This window comes from Rutidosis leptorrhynchoides, chromosome 6 (assembly GCF_046630445.1).
Source record: "Rutidosis leptorrhynchoides isolate AG116_Rl617_1_P2 chromosome 6, CSIRO_AGI_Rlap_v1, whole genome shotgun sequence".
In the NCBI taxonomy this organism is placed as follows: Eukaryota; Viridiplantae; Streptophyta; class Magnoliopsida; order Asterales; family Asteraceae; genus Rutidosis; species Rutidosis leptorrhynchoides.
Window position 1 is genome coordinate 59627759 of NC_092338.1, and position 17112 is coordinate 59644870.

General features: G+C 32.8%; 1 long non-coding RNA gene across 1 annotated transcript; it reads left to right on the forward strand.

The window, feature by feature from the left end:
- The first annotated feature begins 480 nt into the window (after positions 1-480).
- Positions 481-2224, forward strand: LOC139856106 (uncharacterized). Its single transcript, XR_011761670.1, has 4 exons — positions 481-609; positions 833-1083; positions 1248-1331; positions 1784-2224. It is a non-coding gene; the product is annotated as an uncharacterized lncRNA (long non-coding RNA).
- Positions 2225-17112: the final 14888 nt, after the last annotated feature.

The window sequence follows — 17112 nt, forward strand, 5'->3', positions numbered from 1 at the left end:
TCAAGTTAATCGAGCCCGAACGTAAGTAGCTCATCAAAAACAATATGCAATTATGCATACAATATTTATTACTCCCTCCGTCACAGATTAATTGTCCAGTATTCTATTTCGGTCCGTCACAAATTAATTGTTCACTTCTAAAAATGGAAAGCTAATTTAGTAATGTTTATAATATTGTACCTAATCAATTAATTTAATTACAAAAGTAAGAGGCTTTTCTAATTAATTGATTCAGGGTAAAACTGTAAAGTTGAAAAAAATACAGAAAAAATACAATGTGATAATGACATTTTTTAAACTGTATGTTTTTTGTCTATGAAAAATTAATCTGAGAGGGAGTATTTTAAGAATCTAATCTGTCACACAGTATAAATTAAAAAAAATTATGGTAATTAAAAAGTTTGAGATTGGCGGGCAGATTACCTCCTTTTTTTCTAAAATATATGTGACATTCCCTCTTATAATTTTCCCCAATTCAATAAAACCCCTAAAATCTACCTCCCACTTATTTTAATTTTGCACTGCACCCTCCTCCCATACGATTTTCACAACGAGAATTGCAATACGCAACGCACCTGCTCTCGTGAAACATCTTCTTTCCCATCTTAGGTATGCTTTTTTCACATCGCTCTGCTCTCGTGAAACACCCTTTCTATAGTTAATCGAGTCAACCGTCTCGAATTTTGTCAAATCAAGGTTTAATTGTATTCGAAAGTTTATACATATTTCAAATTCTGTGTGTTATTGTTGCAAAAATGATAACAGTAATTTTATTGTCAAATCATGTGTTTGTGTTTTAATATGTTGTCTACGTTGATGTTGATGTATGTAGCTGCTGGTGTATTGCCTATTAACTCCTTTGAGACCCATCCGAACATGGTGTAGTCTGAGTATAATTCGGCATGTTCTCTCTATCGTTAACCCCAATGGCTGAAGGTATTTTCTATTTGGTCATTTAGCTGACTCGGCTCAGGAGATGGATGCGATGACGATGATGGCGGTTGCATAGGGATGATGTTGGTGAAGAAAAAGGGAACCGTCAGATATTAATCGATTGACAAAAGTTGAGATAAACAAAGATAGGTTTGTTCTTTCATATTTGGTACTGATTATGTGTTTTATGCTTTGAAAGTTATCAATTTATATTTTTGTTATATATTATGCAAATCAATTAGGTTCACTCTTTTTGCCATTACGGGTACCAATACCTTTAGCTTGCTAATGCTATTTTTTGCTGCTTTTTGTAGCAACGCCCGATGGGGATGGCCTTCCCAGCTAAGTTGATGGACCGCTATGGTCGAGTGACCTGTCTTTTTGCCTCGAGACTGAAGGTATACAAAAATTGGACTGTATATTATCATTGTATTGTTATCGTTATTTATGGATGAAGGTTGTTGAACAATTAAATTTTTATTACTTGAATAAGCTTGATTTTTCAAAATAATTAAAGCTGTTACTTTTATTTTTACCTTTCTCACACTGCTTACAACTCTTCTTATGAAAACATGATGCGGTTAAGTTTATGGTTTTAGGGAAAAGTGGGTTTGTATAAGGTATAAAAACATGTAGGTGTTTACTTGCAATGGTAGTAAGAAAAGAAATATATGACTCATTAGGAATTAGCGAATGCTAATGAAGAACTATATTGAAGGCTCATTATATTTTCTTAGTAATCTTTATATTTTTAATCTTCACTCCATTGCCTACTCTTTAGACAATTGCAGTAATTTTAGCTAATATAATTTGTTTTTTAAAAAATTGTTTGTAATTACTGCTTTGCCAGTTTTGCAAGAATGTTATTACTTTAGACAAGGGAGCAATATGAAGACCTGAAGATTGTGACAATCGCCAGCGCTTCCTCTTATCTCAGTAATGTTGATTCTTCCTTTGCTTTTATCAAAACTAATTGCGTTAAGTACATTCATGAATTAGTGGAATCAGATCATGATGATGAGGTTTTAGCTCCGCAAGTGTTTAGGTTAATGAAATTAGTTCGTCATTCAAATTGGATAGTTTGTTAACCGATAAATCTCCGTGTGATTTATCGTTCATTACAAACCACATTATAATGGTGTATGTATGTGTTTTGGTGGGGTCTTTTGAACCTTAAGCGTTATGTGAACGAAATGTTGTAATTTTTTGATAATTTGTTATGTAGTTTATGGTAGGTTTAATTTGTAACCTTAACAGTTTGTAATTGTTAGATACTCGATCTAAATATATACCAATGATGGTAAATTTTCAAACGTACAATACTTTGCCGAATGTAACGTATAAAGAATATCCGTCAATAACTCATAGCCGCATAGCGCAAACCCCTTAATCTTGTTTATAACATGAAGCATAATGGTCCAGTTAAAAAAAAAAAAAAAAAAATATGAAACACAATGTTATGTTGAGTACCAATGGGCCAATCAATGGAACACTTATGGTTATATTTCTAAAATAATAATAATAATAATTGATAATGCTAAAAACGCACATATATTTCATAGCATTATTCCTCAAGAAAGACAAGCTTTTAGTTGCAATTGTTCTATTTACAAGTGATATTCGTTTAAATAATAAAAGGTGAAGACAAAAGACAGATTCGACGAATTGAAGACGCAAACGACCAAAAAGCTCAAAAGTACAAAAGACAATCAAAGAGGTTCCAATTATTGATAAGAAACGTCTCGAAATTACAAGAGTACAAGATTCAAAACGCAAAGTACAAGATATTAAATTGTACGCAAGGACGTTCGAAAATCCGGAACCGGGACCAGAGTCAACTCTCAACGCTCGACGCAACGGACTAAAAATTACAAGTCAACTATGCACATAAATATAATATAATATTTAAATAATTCTTATAATTATTTATATATTATATAAATAAATAAAAACCGTCGGCAAACAAAGAGCCAAAAGCTGGTGAGCTGTATTTACAAACTCCGCGACTCGCGGAGTTTGAAGGCAAAAAATGCCGCGAGTCGCGGAGCCCCAATTTCTGAAACTGCCTATAAAGCCAACCGAATTCTGATCATTTTTCATCATCTAATATCTATCTCTCTCTCAATATATACGTAAAAATATATATAATTTATATTTTAATTTTAATTTTAATTTTTAATCCTAATAATAAGGGTATGTTAGCGAATATTGTAAGGGTGTAAGTCGAAATTCTGTCCGTGTAACGCTACGCTATTTTTAATCATTGTAAGTTATGTTCAACCTTTTTAATTTAATGTCTCGTAGCTAAGTTATTATTATGCTTATTTAATCCGAAGTAATCATGATGTTGTGCTAATTACTAAAATTGGGTAATTGGACTTTGTACCATAATTGGGGTTTGGACAAAAGAACGACACTTGTGGAAATTAGACTATGGGCTATTAATGGGCTTTATATTTGTTTAACTAAATGATAGTTTGTTAATGTTAATATAAAGATTTACAATTGGGCGTCCCTATAAATTACCATATACACTCGATCGGACACGATGGGCGGGGTATTTATATGTACGAATAATCGTTCATTTAACCGGACACGGAAATGGATTAATAGCCACTAGAATAATTAAAACAGAGGTGAAATTATGTACAAGGACACTTGGTATAATTGATAACAAAATATTAAAACCTTGGATTACACTCAGTTGACATCCTGGTGTAATTATTAAACAAAGTATTAAAATCTTGTTACAGTTTAAGTCCCCAATTAGTTGGAATATTTAACTTCGGGTATAAGGATAATTTGACGAGGATACTCGCACTTTATATTTATGACTGATGGACTGTTATGGACAAAACCAGACGGACATATTAAATAATCCAGGACAAAGGACAATTAACCCATGGGCATAAACTAAAATCAACACGTCAAACATCATGATTACGGAAGTTTAAATAAGCATAATTCTTTTATTTCATATTTAATTTCCTTTATTTTATATTTAATTGCACTTCTAATTATCGCATTTTTATTGTTATTTTATTTAATTGCACTTTTAATTATCGTACTTTTTAATTATCGCAAGTTTATTTTATCGCACTTTTATTATTCGCAATTTCATTATCGTTATTTACTTTACGCTTTAATTTAAGTCTTGTATTTATTTTTAATATTTTACATTTGGTTTTAACTGTGACTAAAGTTTTAAAATCGACAAACCGGTCATTAAACGGTAAAAACCCCCTTTTATAATAATAATATTACTTATATATATATATTTGTATTTTTATAAAAGTAAACTAATATAGCGTTAAGCTTTGTTTAAAAAGATTCCCTGTGGAACGAACCGGACTTACTAAAAACTACACTACTGTACGATTAGGTACACTGCCTATAAGTGTTGTAGCAAGGTTTAAGTATATTCATTCTCTAAATAAATAAATATCTTGTGTAAAATTGTATCATATTTAATATTATTTTCTGCTAAATTTAATAGTATTTTTATACCACTCTGCTAAAACATCAAGTATTTTTGGCGCCGCTGCCGGGGAATCACTTAAAAGCCGGAAGCGCAACGCTAATATAAGAAAAAAAAAGATTTTTAGTTTACTTTTATTAAAATTCGTTTTTATAAAAATACGTTTTAAATATTCGAAAATATAAAAAGAAAAACAAAAATATAAGTATTTTTAAGATTTTGTTAAATATTTAAGTTTTATAAAGTTTCTTTAGTTTGTAAAAATATAAGTTTTATTTAATTTATTTTATAAATATATTTTATAAATATAAAACTGAAAAAAAATATATATATATATATATAAATCTAGCTTTAAGATTTTTATTTTTAAAATTATAAAGTAGTTCCATTTTTATTCTAGTTTTTAAAATATAAGTTTTTATTATATATAAATTTTAGATTATAAAACAGAAAAATATAAAACAGAAAATAAAAAAAAAAACGCGTCGAATATTAAATAACCTGTCAGTTGAATTCTGGAACCCCGCGAGTCGCGGGGTTTGATGCTTTGAATACCGCAAGTCGCGGAGCCGTCTGACACGGGCCACACAGAACCCTAATCTGCATTAATTACGGAGTATTATTAATTATTATTAATTAATTTGTAATTAGGGTTAAATATTTAATTAATTTAGTATTTAATTTAAGTTTTAATTAATTTATGTATTTAGTTTAATTAGTTTAATTAATTTGTAAAATTAATAGTTTTAATAAATAAATAATATAAAAATAATATTTTTATAAAAATTGTACTTTTTACAACTTTTTGTATATTTTTATATTTTGTCCCTTTTTAATCGTTTTAGCGTAATATTTGTATTTTTAGCCCATATTTAGTTTGAAAACTTAGTTTTTGCAATAGTTATTTTTACTTCTAGATTTTTAGACTTAGCCGTAGAATTCCTTAAGTGCTTTTTCTTTAGACTAAGATTTAGGTACTTTAGAATTTTGCGACGCCTTTTTAAGTTTTAGTTTCTTTTTAAGTTATTTCCATTTGGGATTTAGTTTTTCCTGTAAGCTTTAATATTTTTAGACGACTTTTACCTATGTATCAATTATCATTCCAATTAGTAATCTCAATTTGCGATTATAATTTTAAGTTAGTTGTAGTAATAAGGTTAGGTTAGTCAATTGTTTTTAAGTGTTATAAGTTTCTTTTATTTTTCCGTCACCTTTTATTTTTCAACCAATTTTCTTTTTCGACCTTTTTCGACGAACTCTTTTTCTTTCTTATTTCTCGCTATTCTAGTTTTAGGACATAGATTTTTATTCTACTTCTTATCTAAATTTCTTAAAATTACGAAAATTTATTTTAAGTGGTTAAATTGATAGACATCAAAATTTTCTGGTTCGTAGTAATAGTTGGATTTGTACGTGGACCGGGTTATTGGAGCCAAACAGTCCTCAATTATATTGAGACCAAACGAATCCTGCCCCTCTGCTGCATCTTTTGGCTATTCGAAACGTGGGCAAAATCAGAAAAGTCTATTAATTGGATAACTTATTATAATTTTTCTTTCTTTTTTTAAAACTAATAGGATATTCAGTGAATGTACCGAGCAAGACGTTCACCACCTTTTGTACGTTCACCACCTGTAACTAGATCAAGACATTTAGCAAATATTACTGCCGTTGATTTCTCTTTAGAATCGTCATCCAGTCGACCAAGTACTTCAGTTAAAATTTCCGATAATCCATTTTTTGAACCCGACCTCACAATTGAGAATCCGGAGAATATTCAGGAACGATTCGTAGATCCTGAACCACTAAACTTTCCTCCGGAACCACCAATCATTCAAACAGAGATTGTTGAGGAACGAACCATTAAATCAGAATCCTCTAGTGATTCCGATTCAACAAATTCAATTATGGAGAATCTGGAACCTTTAAGTATGGAAGACCGAATGAGAGCTAAACGCACTGGCCAAGGTCACGCAATTACTCATCCAGACATTAATGCGCCAGATTATGAAATCAAAGGACAAATTCTACACATGGTGACTAATCAATGCCAATTTAGTGGTGCGCCGAAGGAAGATCCAAATGAACATCTACGTACCTTTAATAGGATCTGCACACTATTTAAAATCCGAGAAGTGGAGGATGAACATATATATATCTCATGTTATTTCCCTGGACTTTAAAGGGAGAAGCCAAAAATTGGTTAGAATCGTTACCTGAAGGGGCGATTGATACATGGGATGTTTTAGTTGAAAAATTTCTTAAACAATTCTTTCCTGCATCTAAAGCCGTAAGACTTCAAGCAGAAATTGTTACGTTCACACAGAAGCCGAATGAAACTCTATATGAGGCGTGGACAAGATTTGGAAAGTTGTTAAGAGGATGTCCGCAACATGGTTTAGACACATGTCAAATAGTACAAATATTCTACCAAGGATGCGACATCACTACAAGGAAAGACATAGATATAGCAGCTGGTGGTTCTATTATGAAGAAAACCGAAACTGATGCTTACAAAATAATTGATAACACTGCTTCCCACTCACATGAGTGGCACCAAGAAAAAGATATCGTTAGATCATCTAAAGCAGCTAGAGCCGATTCTAGCCATGACTTAGATTCCATTTCTGCAAAGATAGATGCTGTGGAGAGACGAATGGAAAAGATGACTAAAGATATTCACTCAATACGAATTAATTGTGAGCAGTGTGGAAGACCACATTTGACAAAAGATTGTCTCAGTATTGAATTAACAATGGAACAAAGAGAGAATATTTCATACATAAACCAAAGGCCTGGAAATAATTATCAGAATAATTATCAACCACCAAGACCTATTTACAATCAAAACCAGAACTATAACCGAAATATTCCATACAACAACCAACAAGGTCCTAGCAATCAACAAGTATCTAATAATAATTACAATCAGCAAAGACCTAATTTTTAAAACAAACCACCACAACAAACCGATGATAAAAAGCCGAATTTAGAAGATATGATGACAAAGCTAGTTGAAACTCAAATGCAGTTTTTCACATCTCAGAAACAAACCAATGAACAAAATGCTCAAGCATTTAGAAATCAACAATCTTCTATTCAAAATCTGGAACAAGAAGTAAGTAACCTAGCAAGGTTAATAGGTGAAAGAAAACCGGAAAGTCTACCTAGTGATACAAATGCTAACCCCCGGAATGAAACAGCTAAAGCCATTACCACAAAAAGTGGTACAACACTTAAACCACCTGAAATACCTGTAACTTCTGATGAAGCTATTCCTACTCCACAAGAACCACAACCTGATCAAGATAAGGAAAAAGAACCGGTAGTTAAAAAGGTTAATGAAGATAACACAGCTAAGGATAAACCTTATGTTAAACCATACCAACCACCACTTCCTTACCCGAGTAAAATGAAGAAAGAGAAACTTGAAGCCGAGCAATCCAAATTCTTGGATATGTTTAAACATATAAATGTAAATCTTCCTTTCATTGATGTGATTTCAGGAATGCCTAGATATGCTAAATTTTTGAAAGATCTAATCTCAAATAGAAAGAAAATGGAAGAACTCTCGGCTGTTACCATGAATGCTAATTGTTCAGCAGTACTGTTGAATAAGATACCAGAAAAACTATCTGATCCAGGAAGTTTCACAATTCCATGTTTTCTGGGTAGTCTTAGTTCAATAGAAGCATTGTCAGACTTAGGTGCTAGTATAAATCTAATGCCATATTCACTATACGCTAAACTAGACCTTGGAGAATTAAAACCAACCAGAATAAGCATACAACTAGCCGATAGATCAATAAAATATCCTAGAGGGATAATAGAGAACATGCTAGTTAAAGTTGGTACTTTAGTATTTCCAGTAGATTTTGTTGTTCTGGACATGGAAGAAGATTCTCAAGTTCCTCTCATATTAGGAAGACCATTCTTAAACACAGCTAAAGCAATGATAGACGTGTTCGGTAAGAAATTGACCCTAAGTATAGAGGATGAGAGTGTTATCTTTTCAGTTGATAGAGCAATGCAACAACCGCAATCTGCAGATGATACATGTTATTATATTCAAACTATAGATGCACATGCAGAATTATTAGAAGAATTTCCAGAATTACAAGGAACAGGAGAATGTTCTTTAGGAGAAGGTAATGAACCAATTGATGAAGCTGAAATGTTAGCTACACTTATAGCTAATGGATATAAACCAACAACAGAAGAAATTCAAATGCTAAAAGAAGAAGACAGATATCGATATAAATCATCGATAGAAGAACCTCCGAAATTAGAGTTAAAGCCACTTCCAAACCATTTAGAATACGCTTATTTACATGGTGAATCTGAATTACCTGTAATAATATCGTCTTCTCTTACTGAAAATGAGAAATCACAACTCATTTCTGTGTTGAAAGCTCATAAACCAGCCATTGCATGGAAGATTCATGATATTAAAGGAATAAGTCCTTCGTATTGCACACATAAAATCCTTATGGAAGAAGGTCATAAAACGTATGTGCAACGCCAACGAAGACTAAATCCTAATATGCAAGATGTAGTTAAGAAAGAGATTATTAAACTGCTAGATGCAGGTTTGATATATCCAATCTCTGATAGTCCATGGGTAAGCCCAGTTCAATGCGTGCCTAAGAAGGGTGGCATGACTGTCATTACAAATGAGAAAAATGAGCTTATTCCTACTAGGACTGTAACAGGATGGCGTGTGTGTATTGATTATAGAAAATTAAATGACGCCACCAGAAAAGATCACTTTCCCTTACCTTTCATAGATCAAATGTTGGAAAGATTAGCCGGAAATAGTTACTATTGTTTTCTAGATGGATTTTCCGGATATTTTCAAATTCCAATAGCACCCGAGGACCAAGAGAAAACCACATTCACATGCCCTTATGGTACTTTTGCTTACAAACGCATGCCATTTGGACTTTGCAACGCCCCTGCAACCTTTCAAAGGTGTATGATGGCGATTTTTCATGACATGATAGAAGAATGCATGGAAGTTTTCATGGATGACTTTTCAGTCTTCGGTGATACATTTGAATCATGTCTAGTTAATCTGGAACGAATGCTTATTAGATGCGAACAATCAAATCTAGTACTTAATTGGGAGAAATGCCATTTCATGGTTAAAGAAGGCATCGTTCTTGGACATAAAATTTCAAAAGAAGGAATTGAAGTGGATAGAGCTAAAGTAGATGTAATTGCTAAACTTCCACATCCCACCAATGTTAGAGGAGTTAGGAGTTTTCTAGGGCATGCCGGTTTTTACCGACGTTTCATAAAAGATTTTTCTAAAATTGCCACTCCTATGAATAAACTCCTAGAAAAAGATGCTCCATTCATCTTTTCAGATGAGTGTATCAAATCTTTTAATATTCTTAAAGAGAAACTCACTAATGCGCCGATCATGATAACACCAAATTGGAATCTACCATTTGAACTAATGTGCGATGCAAGTGATTTTGCAATGGGAGCCGTTTTAGGACAAAGGATTGAAAAACGATTTCAACCTATATATTATGCTAGTAAGACGTTACAAGGAGCACAAACGAACTATACAACTACTGAAAAAGAACTCCTTGCTATTGTCTTTGCTTTTGACAAATTTCGTTCATATGTCGTTCTAGCAAAAACGGTGGTCTATACCGACCATTCTGCTCTTAGATACCTATTTTCAAAACAAGATGCTAAACCAAGATTAATCCGTTGGATCTTACTCTTACAAGAGTTTGATATTGAAATCCGAGATAAAAGAGGAGCAGAAAATCTCGCCGCTGATCATCTTTCTCGTCTTGAAAATCCCGAATTAGAAGTTCTAAATGAATCGGCCATACAAGACAACTTTCCTGATGAATATCTATTGAAGATAGATTATAAAGAAATTCCATGGTTTGCAGACTATGCAAACTATTTAGTATGTGGATTCCTTGAAAAAGGATTATCGTACCAAAAACGAAAGAAATTCTTCAGTGATATAAAACACTATTTTTGGGAAGATCCACACCTGTTTAAAAGTTGTCCCGATGGAATAATACGTCGATGTGTATTTGGAGATGAAGCTAGTAAAATATTAAACCATTGTCACACAGGACCAACAGTAGGGCATTATGGGCCTCAACTAACAGCAAGAAAAGTTTATGATGCTGGATTCTATTGGCCTACAATTTACAAAGACGCACACCTTCTTTGCAAATCCTGTGATGCTTGTCAAAGGGCCGGAAAAATAAGTCAACGTGATGAAATGCCACAAAATGTCATCCAAGTATGTGAAGTATTTGACATTTGGGGTATTGACTTTATGGGTCCATTTCCAAAATCTCATAATAATCTATATATACTCGTAGCCATTGATTATGTATCTAAATGGGCGGAAGCACAAGCTCTCCCAACTAACGATGCACGAGTTGTAGTCAACTTTTTAAAACGTCTTTTTGCAAGGTTTGGAACACCGAAAGCTTTAATAAGTGATCGGGGTACTCATTTCTGTAATAATCAACTTGAGAAAGTTCTTAAAAGATATGGAGTAACTCATAAAATCTCCACTGCATATCATCCACAAACAAGTGGACAAGTTGAAAATACCAACCGAGCTTTAAAACGTATTCTAGAGAAAACCGTAGGATCAAATCCGAAGGAATGGTCCATTAAATTGGAGGATGCACTCTGGGCTTTTAGAACAGCCTACAAAACTCCAATTGGAACCACACCTTTTAGACTTGTTTATGGAAAAGCATGTCATCTTCCAGTAGAAATTGAACACAAAGCATTTTGGGCTTTGAAGACATGTAATCTTGATTTACATGAAGCCGGACGTCTACGATTAAGTCAACTAAACGAATTAGAAGAATTAAGACATGAAGCATACGAAAATTCGTTAATCTATAAAGAAAGAACGAAGAAATGGCATGATAAAAGAATCAGAAGTTCAAAAGAATTTAAGGAAGGAGACAGAGTTCTTCTTTTCAATTCACGATTCAAGCTATTTTCAGGAAAATTGAAATCAAGATGGTCTGGACCATTCATAGTCAAAAGAGTTTTTCCATACGGAACAGTAGAATTGATAAATTCAAATGGGATTGAATTTAAAGTTAATGGTCACAGAGTTAAACACTACATAGATAGTTCGATGGAAGTCGACAACGAAGTTAATCACAATTTCGACACCACAACTAACTAAGTGTGGGGAGAATCAAGTCTTTAAAGGATAATATGTATTTTTGTTAGAATTAGATTGTCTGTTTTAGTGTAGTTCTCGAAAATGGAACCCGAATGGTCTTTCCCTAGCAGACCCTAAAGAACTAGTCTTCTCCCCCCATTCTGAATTTTTATTTTTTTTAGGTTTTTACAAAATGAAGACTGCATGTGAACTAAACCATGGTCTAATGCTACACGCTTTGATCACTAAACGTAATAATGACATACTACCGAGTGAAATAGTATCAGTAATCAGAGAAAGAATGGACGGAGTTAGAAAAGAATCCAGATGCGAAGATAATAAGTTACAATTTGGTAAAGGAAAATCAAAATCCGCAGCAAAAAGAAGAGCACGACACCTAGAAAGATGTCACAAATGCGGAAAATGGTCACATGGAGGTAAATGTTCAAATAATCAAACCTATTCAAATACCGAATTTGTTACTTTATGCAGAGACGGACCGTTCATATGTTTAGAAGAAAAGACACTGAATGCTCGAGGTTACGCCTATGTAGCCATGGAAAACCAATTAAACCGACTATCTTATGAATGGGATAGATCATATAACTAAGAAATCTATTTCACAGGTAAGTTTGTACAATTTTTATTTTATTTTTTTTATTATTTTTAACCTTTTGATAATAAACGCTAATTTGTTCGCTATAAAGTATTAAATTGGTATTGAATAAAATTAGGATTGGCGACCGAAATTATTGATATCATTCAAAAATTTATTACATCACTGCGAAATTTAACGTTTATTCTTAAGGTATAAATATCTTTAAACAATCAACCCAAAATATTTCAAAAATTCGTCATGAGTTAAATTAGGTCTTGGAACCGAAATTACTTTACCGAAAAGAGGGGCGCATATTTTTGATAATATTTGATTGATTAAAGTGGGATAAAAAGCCAAAAAGATTTTTAATTTTATTTTTACCATGTTTTTAAAATTAATATTTAAATCTTAAATTAATATTGTAAACTTTGTAAAAACAATATTTTTAAAATTGTAAATATTTGAAAAATTAATATAAGTTTGGTGTGAATTTATAATATGAATTTTTAAATTAAGTTTGGTGTGAATTTTTAATATTAATTTTGAATTTTATATTTAAATTGTGTGAATTTAAAAACAAAAATTTACTTTATCTCATTAAGTTAAAAATATGATTTTTAAAATTCGTCGTAAGTTGAAGACTAGGTCTTTAAACCGAAATTGCTTTACCCAAGGGAGGGACGAGAACTTTTATTGTCATTATTTTTAATCTTATTGAATTAAAGTATGCCAAAAATATTAAAAAAAAAAACCCAAAAATCTTAGCTTTTAAAACAATCGCTACAAAAAGACAAATTTTAAAATTTTGTCGAATGACGGACTAGGACATCGATCCGGAACGACCTCGTCCTAAATAACAAGGGAAACAAAATTTTAAAATTAATTACTTAATTGTTTTAATTAGTATAAGATGTAAAAAAAAAAAAAAACTCCGCGACTCGCGGAGTTTGAAGGGTCCAAACACCGCGAGTCGCGGGAGGACCAAAAATCAGAAAAAAAAATAAAACGCAGAACTGATCAGTTGCACACCACAAAACTCACAAAAACTGCGAAATACTGCCGAAAAATACACCCCAAAATCACAATTTTTAACCGTTAATCATCAAATCTTTTACTAAAATCATGTTGAGAAGGATGCTATCAAGGAATTACTCAAGAAAAACGGTAAATTTCTACACCTAAACACCATTTAATCCGAAAATTAGTGTTCTTGAGCAATTTTTTCCCCAATTTGATTTTGATGCTTTTTAGTGTAATTATGCTTAAATTGTTTATGTAGTATGCTTGTATAACCTAGATTGATGCTGTTTAACATGATTAGAAGCCTTAAACTTCAAATTTTGAGTAATCTAGGGTTTGTGTTCTTGAGCAAATTTAGGGCTTTTTGATATAAACAGGTTATGGCCGATTTTTGTCATGAATTGTTGCTAAATTAAGTAGTGTAACATGTTTAGGTAGTTAAATGATCCAAACTTTGAGCCTAAACATGATTTTGAGAATTAAAGTGGACTTTTTCAAGTCTAAAATTCATGAACTTGATTTTTGAAAGATAATGCCATTTGAAACTTGTTTAATTGCTAGTAATGATTATTTTGACATGTTATTTGAGTTGAATGCTTATGAACTTGGCGAACATTTTCGTATATGCTTATTTGAAAAAGTGTAGATTTGATAAAAATGTGAAAATGAGCTTAAGTTTGATATAAATTGATCATGTCATTGTAATTATTTTGATTGATGATTTTGCTGACACTAATGCATATTTGGATGCACAAAAATTGTGTTCGATGTGTTTTGCAGACTGAAAGGGGTGAATCTTCATCCCAAGCTCGCAATGCTCCTGCTGAGAATGCAGAACAACAGGAGGTGGATAACTACTACAAGCAAGATATACCTCATCCAGTCATGACATTTTCTGATATGCACTTGGAAGATTTGCATCCGAACCTGAGATTTGACAGACTTTGGATAGATTATCCAAAGTATCAAAGGGGGTTGCATACTCTTCATTCTAAAGTTGTTGAGGTACCGAGGGTCATAAAATGGGGACCATTAGAAGCTGTAGAATTGGCCGGGCCAATTAGGGAATTACTTGTACAGAGGTATGGTAATTCTACTTTTAATGACTGGGTACGTTTATTCACCATGCGTAGACCTGTATATAAAGTATGGTGTGAAGAATTGTTGTGTAGTATAGAATTAAATGATCGGGTAGCTAGTTTAACCGATCGATCTTTTATTAGATTTTTGTTAGGAGGTTCGATGCGCCACATGTCTTTACTAGACATGGCTCAGGCTTTACGTATATATACGCCTGAGGAGTTAGCATCTGTCGATTGTAGAGGGTTGATACTAAATGGTAGAAAGATAGATGAAAATTTTGATACACACGGTGTATGGAGTCAAATGACAAGCCATCACCGATTCAAAGGGGGAAATTACTCTTATTTGGATATAGATAGAGCTGAATTAAGAGTGATTCATAGGTTTTTAGCTAATTCGATTACACAAAGAGGTAAGAACAAGGAAAAGGTAAATGAACAGGATTTGTTTTACCATATGTGTATTCGAGACCCACAAAGTGCTGTAAGTATACCTTATTGTGTGGGTTATTATTTATCAGATATGGTTAGGGGGATGAGACCGCATAGCATAATAGGAGGTGGTATTTTTATTACTTTGATTGCTGAATATCTCGGTGTGGATATAAGTCGGGGGGGATTATTAGTCGAAGAACCAGAACCCCGCGATACTATAGGTTTAAATGTATACCATGGTGCGAAAGTTTTGAAGAGGCGAAATAACGCCGCAGTACAATACCATGGTAGACATCCACAGGTTGAGAGAAACCAACAGCAAGGTAATGTAGGAGGGGGAAATGAAATGCAAGAAATGCAAAGGTTTATAGCTTCACAGGAGTACAAAAATGCTAGACAGAGAGCATTTGAAGATTGGCAAGTTCATCAAAACCAAATCATAGCTCATTGCCAACATATAGGTAGAAACTATATTCCTACACCAAAACCCATATTCCCTCCCTGGTCTATAGAGATGCAACCACCGTATCCTACGTATAACCCTGCCGAAGCATTCTATAGCACCTATGGTTATGCTTGGAACCCCTATTGGTATCAGTATCATCCCTAGTCTACTTAGTTTTATTTATTTTGTAATTTGTAATGTTGATACGTTTAATACTTATGTTAATATTGTAATAGTTTTTATAATTTTCTAACTTTTATTCTTAGATTTTAATAATTTTTGAATGTGGGGTAATATACCAAACTTCAAAAATAAGTATATATGTTTGCAGTTTATCTTATGTACACAACAGGGTAAAACAACGCATTTTCAAAGACTGGCATTAAGTTCAGCAAAAGCAACTAATTTTGACGACAAGATGCAAAATATATGTGAAATAACAACAAGACGGAATGAACAAATGATGTGCACCATTTATCATTCAGCAAACAAACGCCAATATGTTTGGAAACTTTGGTAAAATTTAATCAGTTTACACAAATCACCCTCAATAATTTAAATTGTTACTGATTTTTTGCAAATGAGGGCATTGCAAGATCTTAAGTGTGGGAAGGGGTTAAATTCTTTCGGATTTTAAAATTTTTTTACTTTATACACTTGGTTACCATTAAAAATACTAGTAAAGCAGTAGTTGTATTAGAATCTAGTGCTCTCTGATAATAAAGAACAGCCCTAGTCTTATATACTGACTACCCAATTCTAGTAAAATTTTTAAAAATTTTCAATTAAATGAACTCAAAATCATGTTTATACATATTTATGAACGATAAAACTAGGTTTTAACACCGAAATTATTGTTACCTCAGAAAGGACATAAATTGAGAAACAAACCAAAATGTTAAAATTCATTTAAAATGGAATAGAAGACGATAAAAAGGAAAATAAAAGGCAAGTGTGGGAAAATTTACCAAGTTATCTTAAACATATGTCACATATATCTGTAACAAATAACTGAAAATACTTTTGCTTTGGACTAAACTAAACTGTTTTACCCGATGAAAGAAAAGAAGAGATGGATCTACACGATGAATCAATTCCATCATTAAAAGGAAGTAAAGTCTTCCGAAAAAGACACGCGCTTCTTGATTTAGGTCATGAAGTTGTCGTCCAGACCAGCTGTAGGTTGACGAAAAATCTAGAAAAGTCATCACTAAAATCAGCAGGAAATCCACGGACCTCAGCATTAAACAGGGTCGCCAAGTGGTCAGATTTATCCTAACCATGAGAAGGATTTATCTCGTACAATGGGGGGCATCATGCAAATTAGCTGGATAAGACTAATGAATCAGATCCCCAGAAAGGATAATCTCCTTAAAAGATCAAAAATCAGCTTTTAAGCCTGATATTACTCAATCCTTGAGATTGACCTTAAAGATTGAGAATTCAAACTCATGGAATTCAATGATATCTAAACTCGAGCTTGAACGAGAAAATATTTTGATCAAAATTACAAACCGATTTGTTTTCTGAAAACCCTATTTTAAATGCGTTCATTACCATTGAACGTGAAATCCTAGGAATTCACCTGGAATTCATTAGGTCACCTGAACTAAATCGGGTGTCAACCGTAAGAACGGTGGTTGCATAGTGGTCAAAGACAGGACCTTGTGCCAGACCGAAAAATCATAAGGGTGAGCTTTACTATTGCTCCTACCAAGGATAGTAATTGCGTCCGACACGTTATAGACCATAATTAAAAGCATGTCAGGGGACATTGCCTTAACAGTTGCTTGTTCAACGCTTTCCTTTACAACCGGACGGTAGTTTACTGAAAGGTAATATACGGGACAAGTAAACTGGACGTGTTGCTTTCCAAATACAAGGTTAGCAAGTGGGTGACACAAAACCGCAAGTTTTGAGCTAAAATTTTCAAATCTGAAACCCACC